We start from the raw sequence: 7,697 nt of genomic DNA, 5'->3' as shown, positions 1-7,697 counted from the left end.
ACTGTATTTTCAAAGCATATGAGAATGAGATGACGACCTACCTCTGCTTTCATATACTTTTTTCAATTTACGTCGAGGCGTTATGATTCACCTCACATTCATTGCATCAAACTGATATTGTCCTGTCTGATTGAAATGAAGATTTTATTAGAGACATCTCACGCAGTGTGACATGTAATAATGCGGTTGTTGTCACACAATGTAAACTTGCCTTTAGATGAGAAGAACAATATAGTTACTTTGGTGGACTAATAATTTCCATCTTTTCATTACTGTAGGGTTGCTTGGCAACCAGAAGAGAAAGAAATAGTCCCACACATAACCCCATTTAACACATATGTTTTGTGATGACTAAATGAGATATGTGCCGTGTTGTGAGCATGGGTAGCAGGTTTTTAGACAGAAGTTAGCTGTTTCTCCCTTTTTCCAGTTTCTGTGCTAGACTGAGCTAACTAGCTGTTGGCTGAATTGTGGAATCTAAAACTACTATTTCAAAACCACCATATGTAGAATCAAACAATGGTTCACTTTGCTGCCCCTAAGTGGTAGTATTAATACTTAAAAAACTAAATGCTAAAAAACATGTACCACATTTAGATTCTGTAATAATAGTTTAGACTGTACATATGTACATTTACTGATATACAGCTCTTCCAAGAATTTTACCTTTACAACATTTATAATGTTTTTACTGACATTGTCAATTATTTGTAAATTCAAATATTTTACTGTGCTCACCCATTCTTTGACACTGGGTTGCATTACATTGTACAGAAGTACATAATCAAATCACATACTCACGACACAAAGATGTGATATAGCACAACCATGAAAAAATGGGAAAAGCAAAACAATAAAACTATTTGCCGTTAACATTTGCAACAGTCATTTTAATTTCCAGAGGTTTCACTGTTGTAGCATTAGTCACTCACTGCATGGGTGAGTACTGGGGGGTAGCTGTGTGTGTCTATGTGTGTATGTTGTGGGAAGTGGGTGCTCTTAAAATGCCAGTGGGCAGGGAGTTTTTGTTCTGAAACACAGGACAGGCTGGGAATTGAGTGATGAAAGCCAAAAATCTCAATAATTGCTTTGTGCTGACTCATTGGTGCTGATCAACAACAAACTCCTACAGATATACAGTATTTCAGTATGGTCAGTTTCAGCTGTGTGGCAGCACAAGTCTTACTTGGCATTTTGAGAACACAAACCAACTACAGTAGCTTCTCTCTCTTTTGAACTCTCTTCTCAAGTCTGCCTTGTAACCTGAAGTACCACCATTATATAGTTTAAATAAGTAGAAAATAGTGCAGCAGATGGTGGGTGATCGTGCCTCACAACTGGGTCAGCGTGTTGAAGAATGGATCAGCTTTTAGAGTGTTTACACAAGCAGAAGGAGACATAGTGCAGCTGAGATACAGGACCGCAGCTGAACTTAAAAGCAAAGAAGGCAAGCTAAAAACAGCTCAGAAATATTGTCCACACTGAGCTGATGAAGGGTGCTCAGCGAAAACATGTTCCTTTCAGTTATGTTATTCAGCTGAATTAGCTGCAGTTTATCCTACTGCTGTGACCATGACTGTAACAAGTATCCTGAGTGTATAATAGGTAGAAAGTGTGTGCGTGTGTTGCTTTTTGTTTGTTTGTCTGTGTGACTGGCAGTTGGGCAGCATAAGAGTTGACGGCTAATCAGTGTGTCACATCCTAACAGACTAAAATGTACACTTCACACTCACAATCTCACACACACACACAGCCAGGAGTATAATTGTCTGTGATTGCATTTGGATGCCCATCTACATTCATGCTGATTAGCAGTGTAGTCTTAACAGAGAAAGAACTGCTAAGTGAAGGAGGAGGAGAGAAACTGAGAGAGTGAGCAAGGGAGACTTATTAGCTTGCACAGTTGCCTGCATATTGCTATTAATGAGAGATTTTACCCATTTAAAGTGAACCTGGCTCCTCTAAACAGCCGCCCAATACATTTGCATAGTAAATTTATTGCAACACAGCTGCGATATCAGTTTTCAGTTTCACAGCTTAAAGCTACAACTCAATACAGTATTTAAAAAAAACACCACCTTTTGTGATGGGAAATGAGTAGTTTGCAGACCGTTGTGAGACAGTAGTAGATGGTACACATAGCCCTTTGAAATAAACTCTTAGCACTTAGTAACCCAATAGCGCCCAAGCTGGTAAGAGTCCCAACTTAGAGACCTTTTGTTTCCTTGTTCACTGATTTTCATTTAATTAAATTATCTACAATCTTAGGGACTAAATTCCCAGTTTGAAAAATTGACACAGTACAGACAGAAAGAAGCTCAAGAAGTTACTGACTGACTAGTGAGGCATATTCTTGACTGGCTAGTGTGCTAGCAGATAGATCACAAGTAATTATTGTCCTGGGTTGCTGCATTCATTATGTGTTCACAAGACTAAAGTCGCTAAACATAAGATGGAGTGGTGTAAAGCATTTCCCCATTGGAAACATGTTGTCAGGAGTGATGACTCACACTGATGGATGACTGGGTTTGAGAGATGCAGTCTGAACATAGTGCCAATTATAAGGTTTGATGGAAGAGGAAGAATTTCTACCCTTCTTAATGCCAAAGTACATTGATATTTTGGAGAACAGTGTTGAAACAGGACCTTTTCTGTTTCAATATGACAGTACCTCCACGTCAAAAAGGGCATTTGTATAGAAATGGTTTTTGAGCTTCATGAGGAAGAACTTGAGTGGCCTGTTCAAAATCATGACTTCAACCCCATCTAACAAATTGAAAATGAAATGAAGCCATAATTGCAGCAGGTCCTGGTCTACCTGTCACTACTTTTGTGGTGTTGATTTTGCAGACAATGAAGGATACAGATTATGATTATTATAGTAATAATTAAAGTATCATGCAGGGTCCATAGGGTCTATACTTGAATGTGAGAGGCATATTTGTTATTAGAATATATCATCTTAGCTGAATTACAGCAAATTATTATTAATAAACAGATCCTGCACATAGCATCTCTATGAAAAAATAAACAGTTTTCACTGCAGTCCTTCTTGGTTGATCACATGAAAAGATTGAAGATGTCTCGCTCTTTCTGTGTATGCAGATGGGAACAGAGGAGGAGATTGAATGGGTGAGAGGGAGGGAGGGCAGAGAGGAAGTGAGAGAAAATGGAAGCAGGAGACAAAGATGAGAGTGGGGAGGAGAGGAGGAAGGAGAGCGGCAAATATGAGGAGATGAGGGAGGGAGAGCAGAAAAAGGAACTGGAAGAGAAGAGCAGAGGAGGAATGACAGCCTTAATGTCTCTGCATGAGTGACAGCCATGTATGAATATTGCATGTATGATTAGGGAGCCGAGAAGATGGGACTTAAATGGCTTGTTAACCGGGTACCTAAATACTGGTGATACGATGGAAAGCAATGCAAAAAAAGGAAGCAGAGCAGGAGGTGCCAAAATAGTGACAAATAAAGAGCCAAGAGAGAGGGAAAGAAAGTTAGAAGATGGAAAACACTTAAGTGAAAGTAAAGGGAAGAAAAAATGACTTGATCTTAAATTAGCTGATGCACCAAGATATAGAGAGAGCAGCAGAGAGATGGAGAAATTGAGAAAATCAGAAAAAGCAACCAATGTGACAGGTAGTAGAAACACTGACAATGTCAATACAGAACATATCAGGCCTGACCAAACATATGTTTATAGTTCAGAGTAATAAAGTCCAGCTTGTGTCTCGTTCTAATGCCATGTGTATTAGTATGTCTACAGGTACATTCAGATAGAAATTCGCCACCTCTAATGTTTCCAATGTACATAGCAACTGTATAACCAAGGTAGTGCGAAGGTGCCCAGCTATTTGCCAGTGCCATGAATGGATGGTTCAACGTTGTCATCTTGCCACTGTGGCTTACTATATGACCGCAACAATGAGGGCTGGACTGGAAAAAAAATTCGCCGTGCAATTTTTTGTCCCACCCCAATCAGTCAGATACCACCTAAGCAAAGTAATAACATGCTGTGGATAAATGTACCAGTGCAAGTGGACCAGTGTGATCACTGGCTCCTGTCTGACTCCCAGTATAGAAAATGAACCAGTGTGCCACTGTCCTGTGTTTATGGGCCAGTTGTTGGCCAAAAGATTGTTTTAGTAAAAAACAATACATTAAATTATATTGTCCCACAAGTTTGTCAGGCCACCAGGAAAATGCCCAGTATGTCAGATTACCAGTCTACCAATGATGAGAACCACCAAAATCCAACCCTGTCTTAGAAATTAGCTCTCAAATACAGTACTACTAAATTACTTTACCAATTACGTCATAGTGGCAAGATACAACATGTAATCACTGGCAGCGTTATCTTAAGCACTATATTTACTGTACTAACAGCAGCGGAGTTGCAAACAGGTGGCTGGAATGGATGGCGGCCAAACAAACTGCATGACTGTCGGTGTCTGCAGTCCTCTCAGTGCTTAGGATTTGGCAACAAAACCACTGTAGATAAGTTTGGGGAACGGTTGTGGTTTTGGTTAAAAATAAACTTTGTCATATTCTGGCTGAAGTTAGTGTAAACATTGGCTGTATATAACCAGACTAAAAACTTTCCATAACCTTAACAACGTCTTGAGTGTCTGAACATAACAAGAGAAAGGCATAAGAGTGTTGTAGTCAAGTGCATTTGGTACTGAAATATTGGATATTTGGCAGAAATCAAATATGTCATCTGTGAACATTATTGATATATTCAGTATCAACACTTTTGCAACTTTCCAAATACAGAAATTATATTTGCATTATGTTAGTAGCCAACATAATCTGATCCCAACAATACTTTTTTTCTAAAGGCATTTGTATGTTATTGTTGATAATGTGATTTTTAGACAACAGGGTTTCAGAAATCACAGTGGATGAAGATGCAGGGGTCTAATTTACTACTATCTGAGTTCCATGAATATTATGCTTCATCTATGTGGAAAATGTTAACTGGTCCAAAATGGGGAAGCAAATGGAGAATAATATATAATACATAATTAATGGGCTAAAACATACAACAGTGCAATTGTATAATGATTGGTTTGTAGAGATTTTGTAGAAATTGATAGTAAGACTTTAAATTTCCACTTTGACCAAAACTATTATAACCATTAAAACACCAAAAAGTCATTAATTCTCACTAATTATCACTAATGGTTGGTCTACAGTGAATGAAAACAGATTTGCAGTACGCACGTGAGTAGCACCAGTCACAATAATGATTTTCTGATTATTGTTCTTATTGTCCACAGCATTTTTGACAGGTTTTTGGCAGTTGCAGGTTTTTGTTTGCAACACCTCAAACTTGTTTTTGGCATAATGTAGTTTCTCTCAGCTCTCTCAACCTGTTTCTGGCAGTGCTGTGGTTGTGATTGGGCCTTGTTGGACCATGCTAATCAAAAGTGGCTGTGTGCCTGTTTTGGCACTGTGTCACATATCGACAGAGCAGCGGACACTTTCTCAACTCCAAATTCTTGCTGCAGGACATTTTCTGGCAGAGAAAATTAGTAGTCCAAGCCAGACACACACGCACATGGGCTCACAGACCAACACACAGACATACACACACAGTCCCACTGACACTTATAAGTGCAAAAATGTGTGTGCAAAGAGGACAAACAAGACACAGACTTAGTGGGGGTGGGCAGTTAGGTGTGAACATGTAAATGACAGGCTTATGGACAAGAATAACCAGCCAACATGCCCCTCTGTTTTTCTTCTCTCATTTCTATGAATAAAAGATGGACAAGACTTCAATATACACACACAGACAGATCTGGTCTAATTACATATTTAGACTTGTTAGTTGTGTGAGTCAGTCTGAGTCACAGTGATAAACTTTAACCATCATTCTTTCTCACTCTCACCTCTGGCTTCATTTGATTCTTTTCTCTGTGGTTGTTTATTCATCTAATGACTTGAATGTTTGTGGATGTGACTCTATGGATATTTTTCTGCTTTACTGCACTTAGTGTAATCTGCAGTATTTGCTGTGTTTCTGTTCCCCTTTCTGTTGAGTTTCTGTATTAAATGTCAAGGCAGTTTTTGCTGAATTCAAACTACATCTGCGGCCAGTGTGGCAATTTAAGGAACATTTCAACTACACCAAAGGTCTTTTCAGGGCTTTACAGGCTGGACTACTCTGACTCAGAAGTGTGTACGGGCCCATGTGCCTGTATACACTCCCAACATCTGGCCATGTTCCTGGTGAGTTGCCTGTTGATATCCTAGAGGTTCTCCTCCCAGACCTGAATCATGTGACAGTGAGATCCTGGACAGTCTGTGATGGTATTTGGTGTTCTAGGATGCACCGAGACATAATGTCTCATAGGTGCTCAGTTGGATTTAGGTCAGGGGAATGTGAGGGCTGGTCAATGGCATCAATGGTCTACATCATTCAGGAACTGCCTACACACTCTGGCCACATGAGGCCCAGCATCGTCCTGCACCAGGAGAAACCCAGGGCCCACTACACTGGTGTATGTTCTGCTGGCTCTGACATTCATGCTTGATGATGTAACAGACAGTTTAACATTCACCATGATGTCTCCAGACTATTTCATGCCTGTCACATGTGCTCAGTATGAACCTGCTCTAATCTGATAAAAGAACGGGGCACCACTGGCAGACCTGCCAATTCATGTGTTCTCTGGCGAATGCCAGTCAAGCTGCATGGTGCTGAGCTGTGAGCACAGGTCATACTAGAGGACATCAGGCCCTCATGCCACCCTCGCAGAGTTTGTTTTTGACAGTTTGGTCAGAAACATGTTCACCAGTAGCTGGCATTGCTCCCCCAGTTCCTCCTTGCACAGTTCAGTGGTTTGCCTTGTGGGGATTTCATAATGAGACTATGCAAATATATTTTTGTCCACACATACAAACCTGTTCTCTAACCAGATGTCCCACAACAATCAGTCAGATGCCATCCAAGCTGAGTAATAAATGCCACAGACAAATGTATCAGTGCAAGTGAACCGGTGTAATCACTCACTCGTGACTGACTCCCAGTATCGAAAATGAACCAATGGGCCACTGTTCTTGGTTTATGGGCTGGTTGTTGGCCCATAAATGTCTGTTATGCCAAATTACCAGTCCACTGGTAACCAGTCTCTAATCAGTATCCTTATCACAATACTAACCTTAATTTGTAAAATATTAAGGTTAGCTCTGCGGGAACCAACTCTGTGACCAAGCATGCAAGTTGAGTCCACAAAATGTGACTGGAAACAGTCTTTTGTCCCCACAATGTGCTGAACACAGCACACATACACACACTTCATTCTCCTGCCAGGAATCACATCTTTCGTACAGACTACTCTGTTGTGTGCTGGCTGTCACAAGCCATTTTGCCGTTTTGCTTCATTGAAGGCTAATGAAGTGGTGTAAACATGATTTTTCACGCTGAGGTGCGTCTTCTTAGATGCACAGTCCAGACAGAATATGAAGATCATTTCAGATCACAAATACCTTTTACCATGTCTGTTGTGTCAAAAAGCGCATACATTTACAAGTCTCACTGATTTTTTTGTGAGATGTGATGTAATTTGTGTGTTACAAGAGTTTTTCATACAGTGATCACATTTTCTTTGTGGGCTTTAATTTGAATTGTTGTACTTGTATATAAATTGTATTTGGCAGAAACATTTAAAATGCATACAAGTCTACAACACA

This window comes from Mastacembelus armatus, chromosome 9 (assembly GCF_900324485.2).
Source record: "Mastacembelus armatus chromosome 9, fMasArm1.2, whole genome shotgun sequence".
In the NCBI taxonomy this organism is placed as follows: Eukaryota; Metazoa; Chordata; class Actinopteri; order Synbranchiformes; family Mastacembelidae; genus Mastacembelus; species Mastacembelus armatus.
This window is presented reverse-complemented; position numbering follows the sequence as displayed.